This window comes from Oncorhynchus kisutch, linkage group LG24 (assembly GCF_002021735.2).
Source record: "Oncorhynchus kisutch isolate 150728-3 linkage group LG24, Okis_V2, whole genome shotgun sequence".
NCBI classification, from domain to species: Eukaryota; Metazoa; Chordata; class Actinopteri; order Salmoniformes; family Salmonidae; genus Oncorhynchus; species Oncorhynchus kisutch.
In genome coordinates this window covers 10,536,542-10,558,804 of record NC_034197.2, presented here as the reverse complement: position 1 = coordinate 10,558,804, position 22,263 = coordinate 10,536,542, and the positions used below count along the sequence as shown (strand labels likewise).

At 43.2% G+C, this 22,263-nt stretch overlaps 1 protein-coding gene across 2 annotated transcripts in view; it reads left to right on the top strand.

The window, feature by feature from the left end:
• The first annotated feature begins 353 nt into the window (after positions 1-353).
• The window catches only part of nckap5l (NCK-associated protein 5-like), a 48,513-nt gene continuing 26,603 nt past the window's right edge, over positions 354-22,263 (top strand). The window contains exons 1-2 of one of the 2 annotated variants that reach the window (XM_020459374.2): positions 354-509; positions 18,173-18,265. The gene's annotated coding sequence lies outside the window, so the exon portion shown is untranslated. Of the gene's footprint in view, positions 510-11,875; positions 12,060-18,172; positions 18,266-22,263 lie in introns of those variants that run through there. The other variant, XM_031803882.1, reaches the window with a different exon arrangement.

Sequence of the window (22,263 nt, the reverse complement as noted above, 5' to 3'; positions counted from 1 at the left end):
TAATTATTGCAAGTAGTTTAGTTTGAACATAATAGCCTATTCTTGAAACAAATTACTGACTATTTTCACCTGTATGTAACCGTGTCCATTGGATCCATTTTAATTCTGCAGCACCACTAAATTGTTTCTGAGAGTGCCAATATTTTGGTTTGCCAAATGCTAAGAAAGTATTATTCTCCAAAGCATCATCCGCTAAACATGGACCTTTTGAGGCTGCAGGTGAGTTCAATGGTGGGTGTTTTATTATTTATGTTTATATATATATATATATATATATCTCCTTCGGTGAGGCTGGTCATACTTGGCAATGTGGGGCTGTTTGACGTCACTATTCTCTAAACCAGTCTCGGACACAACGCTGCCTGCAAGGCTAAATGCAACCGAGAAGACATCGTCCTAAGACTGGATCTCTTTCATACAATTATTTAAATGTAGGCTAGCTATCTAATAAAGGAGCTATTTATACGTTTTATGGTACGTTTTCTGCGGTAGCCTAATCAACAAATGAGGTGAGTTTCATTGCAAGCATAAATGTCTGCACTCACTAGGCTACTTACTGTAAATTGCTCTGGATAAGAGCTAAATGTGACGAACTGATTTTAAAAGGTGGCATCCTGTGACTGCCACGTTGAAAGTCACTGATCTCTTCGGTAAGGCCATTCTACTGTCAATGTTTGTCTATGGAGATTGCATGGCTTTGTGCTCGATTCATACACCTGTCAACAATCGGTTAAGGGTTCGTTTCTAAAAACAACCATACCAAAATAACATGCCGGTGGCTTTGATCGATGTGGTATCCCTCCAGATAAAACCGGGAAATTATACATCTAGGAATATATGCTGTTGCCCTCAAGTCTACATAATGGCAAAGTAGGCTAGGCTACTAATAACATTGTCTAGGTTGGTCTGTTGCCTGGCGGACACGAATCCAAAACATGGATTTGATTTATGGGAAAACCCCAAACAATTTCTGGCCACTTTTGGAATGTAGGCTATTAGGTTAAGGTATATTTGGTGTGCTCACTTACACCATAAACAGCAGTGACTTCAAGTATAATGGGCAGTAAAATTATTCCCTCACCCTGGATAATTTAGTTCAAAAACATTTTTTAAATACAGATGTGTTGCAGGCCTTTTGTGTCCCACATGTCTGCCTAGAGACCGTTGAAAGATATGTTATAAAAGGAAATGTTGCAGTGGATTTAGAATGATTTACAAACCCTAAAACGTGATGGCGTTTGGATCCATTGAGAGAAACGTGGATTATTTTTCCCAAGTGAATTGTTACAAGATTGTTTCAAACACGCAGATAATTTTCAGTCATACGATGGAACATATGATCAAAACATATTTATTTGCCATTTGATCATATTGAAATGCTTCGATGTATTGTTTTGTGACAGAATGATGCTGACAAAGAAATACTTATCTTCTAATACATCAGCCATAACATGATGGCATAGCATTACACGAGACGTCTAGACGTAGTGTCTGACAAGTCCTTGTGCTCCTATGCATGGAGTAGGCCTAATTAGTGCTTTTGTTGAGATTATAACCTCTAAAATCAAGGTCATTCATTCCCTAGAGAATTTGTTTCAACGTTCCTGGTTGTGATGACTGTTCACTGCTCCAGTATAAGGAATTAGAGCAATGGAAACATGTCTGTACAGAGCTGCATTGAGACTTATATGAACACACTTCGACAATGCTGTTATTGAATATGCCTTTTCGCAGACAGGTCAGTGTCATTGGGCTGTAAGAGGTGTATCTTTCTTAAACTTACTGCTTCCCCTCTGTGCATTTGCATTATCCCCCTCTTGCATTATCCCCCTCTCGTCTGTTATAAATACATGTTCACTCTATCGCCCTCTGCACCCCGCCTTTTTGCTGCATGCTGGTAGTTACCATTGTTATGCAGCTGAGTAGAGACGCTTCTGGAGCAGCATGTTAGCGTGTGTGTGTCTCTGGAGCCACATATTAGCATGTAGAAATATTCATAAATTACCACGTGGAGCTGGAACGATATGGCAGAGCACAAAGCAGGAAGAATCACGAATATCTCCCGGTAACATCACTACCGTTTCCACACTGCAGATATGTCGATGTTGCCCCCCGCAGATATTTGGAAGCCCCCTCATGTCCTGCAGCCGTTTGTTATTCTAGGATAGTAAAACAAGGGATGTTCTCCCCTGTGTGGAGATTTTATATAGTTTATATTAGAAGAGAAATAGAGGAAGAGTCAGCTAACTGACATTTCCCACGTCCCCATGAGGCTAAAGTATATTTGAAATGTAGGGGTTAGGGAAAATAGGATTTTGAATGGAAATATGTTTTAGGTCTCAACGAGGATAGAACATAACTGTGTGTGTGTGTGTGTGTCTCGACTAAAGGCCGAACATAATTTAGGGGTCATTATAAGGACAGTTTAAACTCTTCCTCTTCTATTTCTTTCCTAATATAAACTATATCAAATCAAATTTATTTATATAGCCCTTCGTACATCAGCTGATATCTCAAAGTGCTGTACAGAAACCCAGCCTAAAACCCCAAACAGCAAGCAATGCAGGTGTAGAAGCACCTATATAAAATCATTTGTTTGTTATTGAATGATAACAATAGCCTTTTGGGTTTAGATAGGCCTATGGCTACCCGAATTAATTCCTCTAATGCAGGGGTTCCCAACACTTAAATAAGCGTTAAAGCTAATTTCCTGCAATTCTACACATTTTGCCATGTCTTATGTGTGTTCATGTGATATCTGAATGACTGAAACATTACAACAAAATCAATGGGCAAAAAAAAACGTTAGCTGACATGGACTGTATGGTCTGAAAACATGGAGATACTTGGACAAACCATGAACATTATAAAGCTAGTATCCTCTGGTATGATACATTTATTTGATAAAGGACATTGTTATTGGTCATTTTGGAGAGACCGAAGATAAACTTAGTTCTGTTTCCACTTTCCAACCATATAGTAACCATTCCATAACTTGACTTCAATTATATATATTTTATTCTATGAATAAGTCTTTCTGGGTCTGGCCAGACATGAGAACAAAGGATGTGGATGTTGAGATGTGAGAACAGGCTTGGCTCAGCTGCGATGGTTCTGTGGGTGTCTGTACTGACTGACACGGCTACGTCCCAAATAGCACCCTATTTCCTACATAGTGCGCAACTTTTTGACCAAAGCCCTATGGGCCCTGGTCAAAAGTAGTGCACTTTATAGGGAATAGAGTGTCATTTGAGATGCGTCCACGGTGCCTGGCGTCCAGATGTTAGCTGCTGCTGGCTGGCTATGTCCATGCCCATATGTTCATGGTTCCTGCTCCACTCTGGCCTTGAGTGCAACACTGCTGTTCTATTACCAGCCTGTAGTCAGGGCCACATTCAGTCGAAAAATGTAGCGGAACATTGCAGAGGTCCAGGGTTGTGTCCAATAGGTACTACACAGTAGATCACTTTTTGAAGCTGGTGAAACAGTGAGGTACTACTTGAATTTGTTCAATAAGAAAAGCTCATATTCATTGGTATGTTTTTCCCTACTGAGCATTACCCAGACTTCATTGCCTGTCCATGTGCTGGCAAGAGAACTCCAGTTGGCAAGGGGTTCCTGTTATCACTGAAGTATTTACAGCTGTGTAAAAACCTGTCTGTAAAAAGGTGAGACAAATGTTTTTCCTTACGGAGTTTAATGTTTAGTAGAATGTAAAGAGGAACAATACATCAACTTTTTATTAAGAACATCAACATTTTTACCTGAAAGGTATTTATAAGGGTTGTTGTGGGGTTACTGGGTTCAGTTATAAAACATATTGGGTTTTATAACCCTTTTAGTACGTAATGGCAAACAAATATATAATGTAATTTTATTAAAGCTTTGTTTAAAAAAAACTTGGATCATAAGTAAATTCATGCACTGTATAATTAGTTTTCTTACCATTTTGAATCAATGGTGATAAATGTAGGGCCGGTCCTTGCGGTTCTGCCGCCCTAGCCAAGACCAAAAAATACCACCCGGGCGAAACTAGAATAGAGACAGTTAGCAAAATGTCGTTGAAAAGATGTCAGAAATACATATTTTCCAGACGCTGAAGTTAGGTTCAATTTAGGTCCTGAATGAAAGGTGAAAAAGTATTTTTCGGACATTGAAAAATACATATTCTCTGGAACGTTGAAAAAAAACATATTTTCCGGACGTTGAAATCGGGTTCATTTTCAGTTCTGAATTAGTTGAAAATAAGTATTTTCCAGACGTATATGTTTGGGCCAAATCAAGGCTGGTCCATACCAGACAAAATCTGAACCAAACATCGACGTCTATGATTGGTTAAGATTTGGACCGGACCAAAAATAAATGACCATTGAAATCAAGGCCGGTCTGAACCGCACCAAATGTGAACTAAACATGATTGGTTCAGATTTGGTCCGGACCAAACACCAATGTCCGTGGATGTGGAAATCAAGGCCGGGCTGCACCAAAAAAAGACGTCCAAAAGGTGTCTGCATCGGTCCGTGCTTACTGCTTACTGAGGTATATCCTATAGTGAATTTCATTCATGCCTAGCTGTGGTAAGCCTAATGTTTGTAAAACACCAAAAAAAAGACATTCGATCCGGACAGGACCAATAAAAGACGTCCAAAAGACATCGACTCGTGCTGACTGGGGTGTAAAGCCTACCTTGTCGCCCACAATGGAATTTATGTTGTTGGCCTACCTTTTGTAAAACAGGCTGTTTGCATTGGCTTTATTAGTCCCGATTTATGTGACTAATCAGTTTTGTCAATTCAAGCTCTGAATATCAGCTACCCAACTTTATCAGCAGTTATCGAGAGCCTATTTGCAATGTGTTTACACAACGGGAAATGCAGAAGTGTTTTCTTTTTCTCCATGATCAGCTTGATGGATACAAACTTGAAACCACTGATCATGACAATGGGTTGAAACTCCTGGACAACAGTTGTGATGGTTCATTCCGTAGCGTCCATTTTATTTTGACCTGTTGTATTTGATTGAGCGTCATTTAGGTTAGGCTATTTGATCGGAGAAACCTGCATGATGTAAAAAACGTGTCTGTTTTTTGACAACGTTGGTGGAGAACTGCAGCGATGCATCTCTCCAACAGCACAATGGAGAGGCGTGCTGGGAATGGACAAGCAAAATATTTTGCGCCCCTGACTTTGACAAAATGGACACTGCTTATCACAGGGCACCATCAGTGCTCACCTAAAAAGCCCATATGTCACTGGTTGAGAGAAATTGTCATTGTTTTTGGGCAGTATTATGTGAGGTTGTATGTGTTGTTGTTGGAAGTGCGTCTTGGTCAGTTTAGCTCAGAAAATGGCGCCCTTTCAATCTGGCGCTATAGGCGGCTGCCTAATGAGCAGACAGGCCTTGGATAAATGTTCAAAGCTGTGACTGTTACAGGTAAAGGTTTTGAACTTTTAACTTAAGTAAATGAATGAAAAGAAATGATACAATTCCTTTCCCCAAGTCAATTCATGGTTTTGGTGACAAAATGTAATCAATGTCCACATGGTGTGATTTAACAGTGAGCCAGCATTTGGGTACCATTGTTCGGGGAGAGAGCTGGAGCACATGGTCTGAACAGATTGTAAGCTTTATCAGAAATGTTTATCAAAATATTGTACTTTTTTGCCATTGCCAAAAAGGGGTACATTTCTTAGTCCTTTGGTGTGACGCCTTTTAAAAGTACAATTTAAAAAAAGTATAATCTTTTGACAATTTAACGATAGAAAAAGCTATTAAAATATGTTGTGGTTAAATTAAATGGTTAGCCCAGCTACCACATTTGGTTCCTTGGAAGTAATGGGAACGTATGTTTTTGGTTTCACATTGGTTGTGGGAACAAAGCCATATGTTTCCTGACAGTTAAAACTGAACCTAATATAATGTTTACATACCCTACATTACTCATCTCATATGTATATGTATATACTGTACTCAATACCATCTACTGTATCTTGCCTATGCCGTTCTGTACCATCACTCATTCATATATCTTTATGTACATATTCTTTATTCCTTTAAACTTGTGTGTATAAGGTAGTAGTTGTGGAATTGTTAGGTTAGATTACTCGTTGGTTATTACTGCATTGTCGGAACTAGAAGCACAAGCATTTCGCTACACTCGCATTAACATCTGCTAACCATGTGTATGTGGATTTGATTTGAACGTTTCTTAAATGTTTTGAAAACAGAAGTGAAAATGTTGCCTGTTCTGGGGACATTTGTTTTTAGGTTGCAGGGAGGTTCTGAAAATGTTTTACTCTGGTTCCTAAAGTTTTCCTGGGATGTTTTGTTAATGCTCTGAGAATGGAAATTGTAGACCATTTGGAGGTTTTTGAATAACTTCCTTTAAATGTTCACTGAATGTTTCAATTAGACATTTAATAACACTGCTAAATTATTGGGTTACCATTTTATTTATTTTTTACCCCTTTTTCTCCCCAATTTCGTGATATCCAATTGGTAATTACAGTCTTGTCCCATCGCTGCAACTCCAGTACGGGCTCGGGAGAGACGAAGGTCGAGAGCCATGCGTCCTCCGAAACCCAACCCTGCCGAGCCGCAGTGCTTCTTGACACACTGCTTGCTTAACCCGGAAGCCAGCCGCACCAATGTGTCGGAGGAGACCGAAGTCAGTGTGCATGCATCCAGCCCACTACAAGGAGTCGCAAGAGCACGATGGGACAGACCCTCCCCTATCTCGGACGATGCTGGGACAATTGTGCGCCATCTCCTGGTCGCGGCCGGCTGCGACACAGCCTGGGATCGGACACGGATGCAGTTCCTTAGTTCCTTAATTTTTTAAAACTCCAAGCACAGATAGTATACATGGAAATTAATTTCCTTAGAAATGAATCATGCAAACACATTTATGTTTTATTGTGACACGGCATCAGTAAGATTTCAACCTATAATCATCTGTTCTTTATCCATGGAATTAGTCCACTGCGTCACCATGATGGAGGTAGCATGCCATGTTTTCTTTACACATGCAAAGCTGTTCATTTTAGTCTATTCAAACAGACCGCATTTCAAAGGGAACAAGCGCTCATTAAGATCAGGTGTGCCCAATTAGTGGGTGTGGCCAACACACCTGAACACACTTAACAAGATAGAGGACAGAGAGAGTTTTGTTGATGCTGAGAATGGAATGTACAGTGCCGTGAAAAAAAAGTATTTGCCCCATTTCTGATTTTCTCTATTTTTGCATATTTTTTACACTGAACGTTATCAGATCTTCAACAAAAACCTAAATGGAACATTTGATTTCATTTGACCTTTTATTTAAACCAGGCAAATCAATTCTTATTAACGATGACGGCCTGCCAAGAGGCAAAAGGCCTCCTATGGGGATAGGGGCTGGTATTAAACATAAAAACAATGTTATACAAAACGGACAACACAGAGAGAAGACACTGGCAACAGCACAAATACAACAGCAAACAAACAGTGGATGTGTGTGTGTGTGCATGCAGCAATGTGTTTTGGTGTGTGTGAAGTAAAACATCATGCTCCCTTACTTAAGGCAACACAAACTAGTGACATCGGATTGATCAGTCTCACATCTCTGTGAAGGAATTTTGGCCACTGTTTCATGCAGAACTGCTTTAACTCCGCAACGTTTGTGGGGTTTTGAGCATGAACGGCTCCTTTCAGGTCCCGTCACGGCATCTCAATCGAGTTTAGGTCTCGACTTTGACTAGACCATTCCAAAATGTAAAAATGTGTTGCTTATCAGCCTTTCTGATGTAGACCTGCTTGTGTGTCTTGGATCATTGTAATGCTGCATGACCCAGCTGTGCTTCAGCTCATGGATGGATGGCCTGACTTTCTCCTTTAGAATGATCTGATACGGAGCAGAATTCGTAGGTCCTGAGGCAGCAAAGAATCCCCAAATCATCACACCACCACCACCATGCTTGAGCGCTGGTTTGAGGTTCTTACTGTGTGTGGAATGCGGTGTTTGGTTTTTGCCAGACATAACGAGATCTATGTCGGGACCGATGTCGTCCACGCTGTGGCTGTGGGTAGGTCGGGTTCTGGGGTCGCCTTGAGGCCAGGTACACCTCAATGTTTTGGCGGCCTACCTGAGTGACCTTACCATTAGTCTCAAAACTGAACCCATGCAAGTATTAGTACACACGGCCGGTACAGTGAAACTGCGAATGGATAATTAAATCAGTTGTATTTCCTTTGATTGCTCCAACATTACTTGGATGACTACAACAATTCTAGAGCTAAATCAAACCAACAAGTGCTGACCTTTGGGGATGCGTGCATTCAATCAGACTCAAAACCCATGCAGGGTAGTCTAGGGCACCACGAACGCTTTTCGATCGTACTTTCTGTGCCTACCATGGTGACCACGGGTAACAGTGAGTCAGGGTTCGATTTTAGGGAGGGAGCCCAAGAAACGGCAACCAAAATCCAAGGAAGGCAGCAGGTGCCTAAATGAACCACTCCTGACTCGGGGAGGTAGTGACGAAAAATAACAATACAGGACTCTTTGGAAGCCCTTCAATTGGAATGAGTACACTTGAAATCTTTTAATGAGGATTCAGACACTTCTAAACGTCAGTAATGGTGTAATTTATTTATAGAAATGTTTTGTTATTTTTAAGTCAAATTTGACTGCCTGTTGTCAATTGTCAATAAATGAAAGGAAAAAAAGGTGTTGTCTTGAACAAAATGTAGAAATAACTGTTAAGCATGAGGCAGGTTAACATCATCATAATACACTATTGGAAAAAAGCACTTTTCTTTTCCTACTTACACTGACTTTGCTGATAACTACTTTGTTGAGGGACAATCTACTTGCTGCGATTGTGAAATGTTGTCTCACCTAGCTATCTTAAGATGAATGCACTAATGTAAGTCTTTCTGGATAAGAGCATCTGCTAAATGACTAAATTATACATGTAAACGTAATCTAGGTTTAGTAAAATTACTGAATCTTACTCAAAATGTAATGGGGAGACACTTTTTACCGTCATTATAGAAGGAAATGACGTGTTTTTTCAACTGAAATTCCAGAATATGATTACTGATTTAAAGACAGAGGTAACTAAATATTTGTATTGTCTATTCATTAAACCATTATATTAGCATTAATTATGATGTCACACCAGAGGACAAATTCAATTCAAGGAACTAATGCATGAAATGGTTAATAAAATTGGATTAAAACATGTATCGAAGGTGGCCACATAACATTTTGAATTGTTTAGACAGTTTATTGCAACTATATATTTTTAAACTTGAATTTTAGAATAAATTATTTTTTCACTTTTGGTTTGGCCATAATGTCAACTACCCATTTGCAGTTTGCCGAGATTAGGCCTGATCCTTTTATGCGTTCAAAACAATGTCAGTGTCTGTGTACGCTCCATGAATATGCACAGTTTAAATCAGCAATGCAAAAGCGACAGTACTTCTTGGTGATGTCTCTGGAATGGATAGTGCAGTTCCATACAAATTACCATAAAGGCTACCATTCTCATTTTATCTACCCAGCTGTGGACACACCCTGCCCATCTCCCATTGCCCAGTAGAGAGAGATAGAGAGAGTGCGTGGGTGTGCATATGTGTGGGTGTGTGTGTGTGTGTATGTGTGTGCATCTCCCAGCAGAGCAGAGGCAGCCAGTGTCACATTTCTACTAGGTGAATTAGCTCCATCTCACATGGAGCTGTACACACTACAGGCCATTAAACTGTCGCCTCTCAATAGGGTTTTACCCCATTAGTCTTATTTACAACCCCCTTTCACAGTAGTGAGGTTCGCTTTGCACAACAACTACCCACCCGCTGGAAGAGGAAGAAGAATGGTTGAGATAGATGGACCATCTGTCAATGCATAGTTGCATTTCCTTATTTTGCTAGGCTGCTGTGCTGTATTAATTTGGTGCTTGTGAACGTTTGGTGCTTGTGTTTTTTTGGTGCATGGATGGCAGGTTGAACCGTGGAGGCTTTGGTGTTTTTTTATGGAAATTGACAGAGGACGCCAGTCTTATGGAATGAACTTGGCTTTCATAGGTTTGCATTGTGTTTTAGTCAAATGTCTTGCCGTGTCTTGGCAAATCTGTAAGGGTCCAGGTGGAACGGTGCTCAGTGGTGGCCGGGTATGTCAGAATGTCACTACTAGTGACTGAATCTGATGATATACTGTAGCTGCATTTAAAAAAAAATATATGTTTTGTTTTTTTATCAGTGCTTACTAGTATCTATGTTATGAAATGTGAGCCCCTTAGCTACCGGTACTCTACCTTTTTTTACCTATCATCAACCAATTACGTGTCTAGCCTACAATCACCAACTCCTATAAATAGCGCTATAACATAACGTCAATATTGAGCATTCGATTAATATTGACTGTTCTATTTGTGAGTCGTGATCCTCAGAGAAGTGAAAGTGGATCTTTAAAAGGGTAACAATAGGCCTTTTATGTGAAACATGTTCTCATTCCCTCTGTTAGTTCCAGGGTACCATGTGACCTTCTCTCTCTCATCCAGGTCATGGCAGCCTCTGTGCAGCTTATCTGTCCCTCTTTGAGGAGACTGTTTCTGTGAATGTTCCGTTCACTACATCCATCCCATAGAGTTAGATGCCCGTGTGGATTAATGTCCGACAGAGCAGAGGCATTGACAAAGTCCCAAACGGCACCCTGTTCCCTATATAGTGCACTACTTTTACAAGAGCTCTATTGGGCCCTGGTCAAAAGTGGTGCACCATGTAGGGACTAGGGTGCCATTTGGGATGTAATAATGGTATCCAGCCAGATTCATTCACAATTTATATGACACTGGATGGAGGTGGAAGTGTATTCTCTCTCCCAACCACTAGGTGGACAGACAGATTTCTGCCTCTATGGTTGCCCTACAGTGATTCTGTTTCTTTGACAGCAGGAAGGAGGATGCACCTCAACCTAGTGCTACTTTAGGCATAGGTATGGCCACCTTTTCCCCCAATACAACATGTGGCAATAAAGTGATATTTATCCAATTCCATGGTTAAATTGGCAGAGGTTTACAAGATTTTATAGGAATGCGGCACCATTGGCAAGCTGCTTCGGTCAAATCTAGATTCCAAGAGAGAGAGAGAGAAGCTGAGAACACTGACATGGAGATAACCTGAGGGCTTTGTTATTTGAGTTCCGGAAGTCTTCTCTGGAATCAAGCACATTCAGGTCAGGCCTCTCTGCCATGTCAATTAGGGTCATTTACTGGAAAATATGAAACAATTCGGCGGACTGGTAGAAGGCATTTATTAAAGGTGTTATTTAAAAGCAGTATTAGCTGCATAGTGCTTGGTCAAATCACAGAGGAAAAATGCTATTACAAAGCAAACAGAATATTTGAATGATTAGCTCATGTATTGGTTGTTTATGTATAGGTTATTCATTCAATAACGTCTTTCCCTCTTTTGCATGGTCATGGGGGAGGCTATCCTCTCCTCATTAGTTGTCTGAATCGGTATGAAGATCCTCTTAACGCAGAACCCATGTTCTTTATACCAAGCAGTTGAATAGCCCTGGATGGATAATTCCATTACTCAACTAGCCAGCCAGCCAGACTGTCGGATATCCTCTCTGTGTCCACGGCTCCATACCGTTGTCGGTTACGTGGTGGGATTTCTTTTGAAACCTAACCCCTTTCTTTCTCTCTATCTCCTTTATGGCCTGACCAGCAGCTGCAGGGTTAATGTTTAGCAGCAGCAGCAGCAGAGGCAGTAGTTTTAGGAGGAGGAGAGAGGAGAGGTGGGGGCTAGTCCACAGCTGTTGTAGTAGGCAGGGTCTATTGGGGCAGGAAGCCTGCCTCCCCACTCGCCCTGGAACAATGGGAGATATGGCAGCCACTGCAGGCAGACAGCACAGGGCAAGCAGAGAGAGATGCACAATGCACATGCCCAAGGACTGGCCTTTTCTATCAGTAGTATAAACTGGAAGACATCACCTTGAGGATAAAACCCTTCTTCAATCGGAAGGGCTCTTTCGGATGCTTTAAGCGGATGCTAGGAAACAGAGCAAGGTGAGCCTGGGTGGTCATTTTTGGACACGCACGTTGAAAATCAGACAAATATATCACTGTTAAAACTGATTTTGCGCTGTTATGGTGATTTTAGGGTGGTATTCTGATGCTATTGTCTGCGTAGATTTGGACTTGTAAGGCTGGTTGTGACAGGTGACGTGACAGAACCATAACAGATGATGTATTAGCTGTGGTCTGAGAGGACAGATGGACATGGGAAGCAGAGCTCAGATGCCCACCGCCAGGTCCCTTACTTTCTGTGTCATAGTGATCAGTGGACTAGCCTACATTTTGGGGCAGCACTAAGTAAACAGTTTCCATAAGCATCCATTAGTATTAGAAGATCATAGAAGAGGAGGGACATGTGTTCATGAATTCTTGTTTGTTGTTCAGTGTGCCCAATTAGGACAGAATCTCCCTTGTCTCGCTGTATCAGGACTGGCAGCCTTGTAATTCTGTTCCAGTGGGGAGGACGGATGGTGGAGGGTGGGGTTTTCGGGGTTGCCTGGCAAAGATTTTGAAATATCACAGAGAGGCCTGCGCCATTCTGTTGGATTACTCTCAGACATGGCATGGGTCCAACCTCAGGATTCTTTTGGGAATCGTCCCTCCCTTCCCCAAATCCGTTATTCCCTCTCTCCTCTATCTCTCCCCTCCACCTTCAGTCAAAACGTTGTTATTGGATTATCAGGCCCACTGTTATTTTGGCTAAACATCAGAAGCCATAGTAACAAAGGAATACGATTAGTATGAATCTAGTCTATGTACCATCTCACTATGCTTAGATGTATGCCTACAGTGGCATATTTTAGAAATCATGGTTATAGTTGCATTGTTGTTCCTGTGAGGTGTGGTTCCTAATTTGTCTGAAGGGGTCTTCTGTGCTATGATGTTGTTTACCCCTCCTGCCTACACACTTGTTTGTTCACACCGAGAGAACTCCAATCTGTGCCATCCCAAATTGCCAAAAGGGAAGGATGGTATTTGATATAACCTGAGACAGCCTCCGCTTGGCGGCAGCAGCCAAATCCCCAAGTGTTGTGCCTGACATGATTAAAGGAGCGTGAAGGTTTTTGGTTCTGCTGAGTTGTCTTTGATTTGTACTGTAACTATATTCCATGAATATAGAGTATAAGTCTGCGCTTGGCTTATTCCTCGTGGCGTGCATCACACCAGACTAGCCACTTTGAACTCTGAGCTCCATTCAGATGACCTCACACAACACAGCATAATATCAATATCAATGTTGCCAGCCGCCACAGGCAAAACACATTCTCAAGAAAATCATTATGAACAAGTGCTATTTTTTCCGCGGTCTCTTGGATGTGATCAGGTGTGTGCACCCAGTAACATTATATGCCAATGGCAAAACCCATTCTCAAGTGCCATTTTGTCTGGTCTCTTGGATGTGATCAGCCATTTTGTCTGGTCTCTTGGATGTGATCAGGTGTGTGCACCCAGTAACATTATATGCCAATGGCAAAACCCATTCTCAAGTGCCATTTTGTCTGGTCTCTTGGATGTGATCAGCCATTTTGTCTGGTCTCTTGGATGTGATCAGGTGAGCAGCTAATAACACAATATTGCAAGTGAATCATAACAATCATCTATTACACTTGTTTCGTGTCGCTCAACAACAGATAGCCAAGATCACAGATCAGGATTTTCACACATGGAGCAGGTGTGTTCTCCTGACTCAGAGACAGGCGTGCAGACTCCTCTGCTCTAGTTAATCTGCAGCTGAAACCCAGAGTGGAAAAGGCAGATGCTAAATACTGCTAAACCCATTTGGAGTTGATGAGATCTAAAAGGGATCAGCCGTGGTTCCCATGTGGGCTGCTTGGGAGTGAAGAGTTAACGCTGTAGCTCCGTCTAAACTCATCTCGTCTGAAGGAGCGCGGCCAGACTAGACTGAATCTGAAGCCAATGGCAGTGACTGAACATGCTCCCATTTAGCAAGTTACAGTATGAGGACAAGACTGCATCCTAAATGACACCCTATTCCCTATGTAGTGCCTAGTAGTGCACTACTTAGGGAATAGGGTGCCATTTGGGAGTTAACCTTTGGCAGCGAGCATCTGACCGTGCTCCCATTTATCAATGAGGGCAAGTCTTGTGGAAACCAAACATAATTACCAATGAGAGTACAGTAATGGGAAATCCCAGATTACCAACTAGACGACATAGAGGTTCAATACAGTGATTGTAATACCGGGTGTCTGTAGCCTGCATGCCATAGTGTTATCACTGGAACATGAAAGGGGACTTCTAAACACTACTGGGTCTCTCTGCTGAATTATTCATCCATCTTTCTTTCATTACATTTTACAATGACTCGAGATGAAAAGAAGGGAAGATGAGAGGGAGGGGGCGGGGTTGTGGTTTTGGCGGGCTGCCATCTGCAGACATTGTCCCCTGCAGGGCATGGAGATTCCTCTCAAATTCCTGGTCTGTCTGACAGGACAGGAAGACCATTCCAGTTCCATAGCCTGTCCCAATTTGCTTCCTACCACTTCCCCTTAGCCCTAACCCTTCAATGTGTGCAGATCTGTAAAGTGGAGAAAATATGGTGGAAGCTCCAGACCCTTCAGATATTCAATCATCAAAGGGTTAGGGCCAATGAGGAGTGAGAGTTGCAGAATTCGGACTGGCTGCCTATTCTGATGGTGACAGTCACATTCATTGCGTTTGGTCAACACCAAAAAAAAAACAGTATGAAGCTGCTCTCCTCTCTGGAGATGACAGGGATGTGATGTTTGAGTGTCCATCTGGGGAAATCAAAATGGAGCAAGAGAAATATGGCCTTGATGTCATAAACATGGCGCAACGGTTACACTGCTACCCCAGGAAATCTTAAGTCTTATTACATACAGCCAGGAAGAACTATTGGATACAAGAGCAACGTCAACTTACCAACATTACGACCAGGAATACGACTTTCCAGAAGCGGATCCTCTGTTTGGTTCACCACCTAGGACAATGGATCGGATCCCAGTAGGTAACCTAAAACAATGGCGCCGCAGAAGGGGCAGACGGAGCAAGTCTTCTGGTCAGGCTCCGTAGACGGGCACATCGCCCACCGCTCCCGAGTATACTACTCCAATGTCCAGTCTCTCGACAACAAGGTAGATGATATTCGAGCAAGGGTTGCCTTCCAGAGAGACATCAGAGATTGTAACATTCTCTGTTTCACGGAAACATGGCTCACTCGGGATACGTTATCAGAGTCGGTACAGCCACCCGGTTTCTTCACGCATCGCGCCAACAGAAACAAACATCTCTCTGGTAAGAAGAATGGCGGGGGTGTATGCCTTATGATTAACGAGTCGTGGTGTGATCATAACAACATACAGGAACTCAAGTCCTTTTGCTCACCTGACCTAGAATTCCTTACAATCAAATGCCGACCGCATTATCTGCCAAGAGAATTCTCTTCGATTATAATCACAGCCGTGTATATCCCCCCCAAGCAGACACCTCGACGGCCCTGAAAGAACTTCGTTGGACTCTATGTAAACTGGAAACCGCATATCCTGAGGCTGCATTTATTGTAGCTGGGGATTTTAACAAAGCTTATCTGAAAACAAGGCCTCCCTCGCCCTCCTTTCGGCAAATCTGACCACGACTCCATTTTATTGCTTCCAGCCTATAGACAGAAACTTGAACAGGAAACGCCCATGCTCAGGTCTGTTCAACGCTGGTCCGACCAATCTGATTCCACGCTTCAAGATCGCTTCGATCACGTGGACTGGGATATGTTCTGGATAGCCTCAGACAACAACATTGATGTATATGCTGATTCGGTGAGCGAGTTTATTAGCAAGTGCATCGGTGATGTTGTACCCACGGTGACTTTTAAAACCTTCCCCAACCAGAAGCCGTGGATTGATGGCAGCATTTGCGCAAAACTGAAAGCACGAACCACTGATTTTAATCATGGCAAGGCGACCGGAAACATGACCGAATACAAACAGTGCAGCTATTCCCTCCGCAAGGCAATCAAACAAGCTAAGTAGAATTCAACGGCTCAGACACGAGACGTATCTGGCAGGGTCTACAGTCAATCACGAATTACAAAAGGAAAACCAGCCCCGTCGTGGACACCCACCTATTGCTCCCAGACAAACTAAACAACTTCTTTGCTCACTTTGAGAACAATACAGTGCACTGACACGTCCCGCTACCAAAACCTGCGGGCTCTCCTTTACCACAGCCAACGTGAGTAAAACATTTAAACTTGTTAAACCTCGCAGGGCTGCCGGCCCAGACGCATCCCTAGCCACGTCTCCCGAGCATGTGCAGACCAGCTGGCTGGTGTGTTTTCGGACATATTCAATCAATCCCTATCCCAGTCTGCTGTTCCCACATGCTTCAAGAGGGCCACCATTGTTCCTGTTCCCAAGAAAGCGAAGGTAACTGAGATATATGTCTATCGCCCCGTGGCACTCACTTCCGTCATCATGAAGTGCTTTGAGAGACTAGTCAATGATTGTATTGCCTCCACCCTACCTGACACCCTAGACCCACTCCAGTTTGCTTACCTCCCCAATAGGTCCACAGACAACACAATCACACTGCACACTGCCCTAACCCATCTGGACAAGAGGAATACCTATGTAAGAATGCTGTTCATCGATTACAGCGCAGCATTTAACACCATAGTACCCTCCAAACTCGTCATTAAGCTCAGGACCCTGGGTCTCGACCCCGCCCTGTGCAACTGGGTCCTGGACTTTCTGACAGGCTGCCCCCAGGTGGTGAGGGTAGGAAACAACATCTCCACCCCGCTGATCCTCAACACTGGGGCCTCACAAGGGTGCGTTCTCAGCCCTCTCCTGTACTCCCTGTTCACCCATGACTGCGTGGCCATGCACGCCTCCAACTCAATCATCAAGTTTGCAGACGACACTACAGTGGTAGGCTTGATTACCAACAATGACGAGATGGCCTACAGGGAGGAGGTGAGGGCCCTCGGAGTGTGGTGTCTGGAAAATAACCTCACACTCAACGTCAACAAACAAAGGAGATTATTGTGGACTTCAGGAAACAGCAGAGGGAGCACCCCCCTTCCACATCGACTTGACAGTAGTGGAGAAGGTGGAAAGTTTTAAGTTCCTCGGCGTACACATCACAGACAAACTGAAATGGTCCACCCACACAGACAGCGTGGAGAAGGAGGTGCAACACTTCCTCTTCAACCTCAGGAGGCTGAAGAAATTTGGCTTATCACTGAAAACACTCACAAACTTTTACAGATGCACAACCGAGAGCACTCTGTCGGGCTGTATCACCGCCTGGTATGGCAACTGCTACGCCCACAACCATAAGGCTCACCAGAGGCTAGTGAGGTCTGCACAACGCATCACCGGGGGCAAACTACCTGCCCTCCAGGACACCTACAGCACCTGATATCACAGGAAGGCCAAAAAGATCATTAAGGACAACAACCACCTGAGCCACTGCCTGTTCACCACGCTATCATCCAGAAGGCGAGATCAGTACAGGTGCATCAAAGCTGGGACCGAGAGACTGAAAAACAGCTTCTATCTCAAGGCCATCAGACTGTTAAACAGCCATCACTAACATTGATTGGCTGCTGCCAACATACTGACTCAAATCTCTAGCCACTCTAATAATAAAAAATTGGATGTAATAAATGTATCACTAGTCACTAAACAATGCCACTTTAAATAATGTTTACATACCCTATATTACTCATCTCATATGTATATACTGTTCTATACCATCTACTGCATCTTGCCTATGCCACATGGCCATCGCACATCAATATATTTATTGTACATATTCTTATTCATTCCTTTTTACTTGTATGTATAAGGTAGATGTTGTGAAATTGTTAGATTACTTGTTAGATACTACTACACGGTCGGAACTAAAAGCACAAGCATTTCGCTACACTCTCATTAACATCTGCTAACCATGTGTATGTGACCAATAAAATTTGATTTGATTTGTATAAAAATAACGCTTGATGTCTGCAAACCGCACTAAATCCCCTGACTGAAAAATGCTCTGACTGGAAAAGGGAGGGGGGAGAGGAAGAGTTGAGAGGATGATAATAACAAGATGTGTCATTTCGTTTTTTTCCCCAGCTCCTTGGCTCTGACGTGGGGAGAGTAGAGAAGTGGCTTACACGCACAGGAGTAAGACTGAGTACTCTGCTCTAAGGAGAGCTGGCATCACAGGTGAGTGTCTGTTCTGGAAGACTCTATTCTACTCTACTGTTGTATGTTCTTTGGCTTTCTGTATGTTTCCAACTATGAATATGGACCTTCCTAGCAATATTTTCTTGGTATTATACCTTCAGGAGACAGCATGCTTGGCTATTTATTTCTGGCTCGTGACACATTTGTTTTGCAGGCCTATAGTGTTACACATTTTCTTCTCCTTATAAAAGCTCCTAAAATGTCCTCAGGATTACTTTTTTTTAGAGCAGATATCCATTTTACAGTCATTTTAGAGGGGGGGGAAAGTGTTATATGCATTCCAGCTCAGTGATGACATATGATGTATCTTCTTTTGTTCTCTTGCTGTTCCCTTTAAACTGAAAATTGTGCGTCATTTCACCTGGTTTAGTCTGTATTTCGTGGATCTATTTGACGAAAGAGCAGTGGGGGTGGAAGCATCATTGAAAAAGAGCAGTGGGGGTGGAAGCATCATTAAAAAAGAGCAATGGGGGTGGAAGGTGGAAGCATCATTGAAAAAGAGCAGTGGGGGTGGAAGCATCATTGAAAAAGAGCAGTGGGGGTGGAAGCATCATTGAAAAAGAGCAGTGGGGGTTGTAGCATCATTGAAAAAGAGCAGTGGGGGTGGAAGCATCATTGAAAAACAGCAGTGGGGGTGGAAGCATCATTGAAAAAGAGCAGTGGGGGTGGACGCATCATTGAAAAAGAGCAGTGGGCGTGGACGCATCATTGAAAAAGAGCAGTGGGGGTGAAATCATCCAGTTTCAACTGACCTGAGCCCTAGGACCATGCCCCAGGACTACCTGACATGATGACTCCTTGCTGTCCCCAGTCTACCTGGCCATGCTGCTGCTCCAGTTTCAACTTCCACCTGACTGTGCTGCTGCTCTAGTTTCAACTGTTCTGCCTTATTATTATTCGACCATGCTGGTCATTTATGAACATTGAACATCTTGACCATGTTCTGTTATAATCTCCACCCGGCACAGCCAGAAGAGGACTGGCCACCCCACATAGCCTGGTTCCTCTCTAGGTTTCTTCCTAGGTATTGGCCTTTCTAGGGAGTTTTTCCTAGCCACCGTGCTTCTACACCTGCATTGCTTGCTGTTTGGGGTTTTAGGCTGGGTTTCTGTACAGCACTTTGAGATATCAGCTGATGTACGAAGGGCTATATAAATAAATTTGATTTGATTTGATTTGATTTGGGGGTGGAAGCATCATTGAAAAAGAGCCGTGGGTGTGGAAGCATAATTGAAAAAGAGCAGTGGGGGTGGAAGCATCATTGAATAAGAGCAGTGGAGGTGGAAGCATCATTGAAAAAGAGCAGTGGAGGTGGACGCATCATTGAAAAAGAGCAGTGGGGGTGGAAGCATGATTGAAAAAGAGCAGTGGGGGTGGAAGCATGATTGAAAAAGAGCAGTGGGGGTGGAAGCATGATTGAAAAAGAGCAGTGGGGGTGGAAGCATCATTGAAAAAGAGCAGTGGGGGTGGACGCATCATTGAAAAAGAGCAGTGGGGGTGGACGCATCATTGAAAAAGAGCAGTGGGGGTGGAATCATCATTGAAAAAGAGCAGTGGGGGTGGACGCATCATTGAGAAAGAGCAGTGGGCGTGGACGCATCATTGAAAAAGAGCAGTGGGGGTGAAAGCATCATTGAAAAAGAGCAGTGGGGGTGGAAGCATCATTGAAAAAGAGCAGTGGGGGTGGAAGCATAATTGAAAAAGAGCAGTGGGGGTGGAAGCATCATTGAAAAAGAGCAGTGGGGGTGGAAGCATAATTGAAAAAGAGCAGTGGGGGTGGAAGCATCATTGAAAAAGAGCAGTGGGGGTGGAAGCATAATTGAAAAAGAGCCGTGGGGGTGGAAGCATCATTGAAAAAGAGCAGGGGGGGTGGAAGCATCATTGAATAAGAGCAGTGGAGGTGGAAGCATCATTGAAAAAGAGCAGTGGGGGTGGAAGCATCATTGAAAAAGAGCAGTGGGGGTGGACGCATCATTGAAAAAGAGCAGTGGGGGTGGACGCATCATTGAAAAAGAGCAGTGGGGGTGGAAGCATCATTGAAAAACAGCAGTGCGGGTGGAAGCATCATTGAAAAAGAGCAGTGGGGGTGGGCGCATCATTGAAAAAGAGCAGTGGGGGTGGAAGCATCATTGAAAAAGAGCCGTGGGGGTGGAAGCATCATTGAAAAAGAGCAGTGGGGGTGGAAGCGTCATTGAAAAAGAGCAGTGGAGGTGGAAGCATCATTGAAAAGAGCAGTGCTGCTCCAAAAGCAACGCGTACTTCATGGTGTTCAGGGTTCCCCTTTGTTATCTCTGTACTTCACTCTCTGTTTTCTCCTCACGTCCTTTGTTATCTCTGTACTTCACTCTCTGTTTTCTCTTCACGTCCTTTGTTATCTCTGTACTTCACTCTCTGTTTTCTCCTCACGTCCTTTGTTATCTCTTTCCTTCTCTCTCTGTTTTCTCTTCATATCCTTTGTTATCTCTGTACTTCACTCTCTGTTTTCTCTTCATGTCCTTTTTAGTGCATGTCACAGTGTCAGTGTCATTTTGTGTCATTTTTACAGGAAACAGGGGCAGCTTCTCTGTCACTGTGGTTAGATATGTCATTGATGGTGATGAAAAATCATATTTGCTTTTTTAGAGGTTCCTCTTTTTAGATCCTCCTGTGTGTCAGTCAACAGAGGAAATATCTGGGATATTAGTAATGATCAGGCACTCAAGGGATGAGGGTGAAGCCTCTGTTCTATGTATCTCACGGGCAGACAGTCCTTATCTATAGTAGATAGTAAACATTTGAATTACAGTCAGTGTTCTCTTTATCACACAATGCAGAAGAGAAGAAGGAGATGATGGAAGTATGTACCATATATATTTCATACTTCTTATCACGGACTGCAGATTGTAATAAAGCACGTCTTGTTTTTATCCGGGTATATCATAAATTGTTTGGGAGTCTCCCCTGTTTATAATTTTATAATGGGAAAATAAGGTAGCAAGCAATATGGCCGCCCTCCTTGTACACAAACTCCTTTTGCATGCAGTGCTTCTCCATGGGTCTCAGTCTCATATCAGCACATTTCTGTAGCAGGGCATCTCTCTCTCTCTCTTTTCTCTCCCTCGCTCTCTCTCTCTCTTCACGAGTACTCTCTCTTCTCCCGCTCTCTCACTCTCAACCTCCCCCCCTCCCACGCTCTCTCCCTCCCCACCCCTTGCTCCCTGCCTGGCACAGCAGTCTCTGGGCAGACACACAGATCTCCTCTCCCTGTGAATGGTTATCTGTTTGGGCACGCTGAAGCTAGTCAGTGGCCTAAGCACCACCCCCACAACGACAATGCTGTCCTTCACCACACTACAGTTGACCCCTACAGTTCTCTGTGACCCCTGCCTAGAATTTCATTGTATCCGCCGTGATCGGATGTAGGATCTGTTGTATAATCAATATCAGTTGAATTGGTCTGATGGGGGGGGGGGGAAGAGGATGAGGTTAAGGATGGGGGAGAGAGCATGAGGGTGGGTGAATCAGCTTTGATCAAGCTGCAATCAATAAATTGTGTCACTTTGGAATTGTCTGGATTAAATTCAGAAAAGAGGCATTCTCCTTTATCTCTTTGTTTTGGTCGCGATTCAAGGTTCTGCCCCACAGAGTACAGTACCTAGCAACAGCAGCATCTACCATGTTATATTTAGTCTCACTTTTATGTTTTGGTTAACGTGGAGTTCACATGGAGTTCCATCCCACTGGGCACGCACGTCATTTCAACGCAGAGTTTTACGTTACGTTTGGTTGAGTTGTCCACACAGCGAGCTCAAAAACAGAGTTAGCATCATGTCATTGGATTTAGACAAATGCCCTGATGTTGATGACTTTTTTTGTTGAAAAATCCAATCAGTTTTCCATGTTGATTCAATGTCATCACATCCCTAAATAGGATTTAAATGATGCTGAAACGATGTTGATCCAACAAGTTTTTTTCCCAGTTGGACGTTGTGAACGTT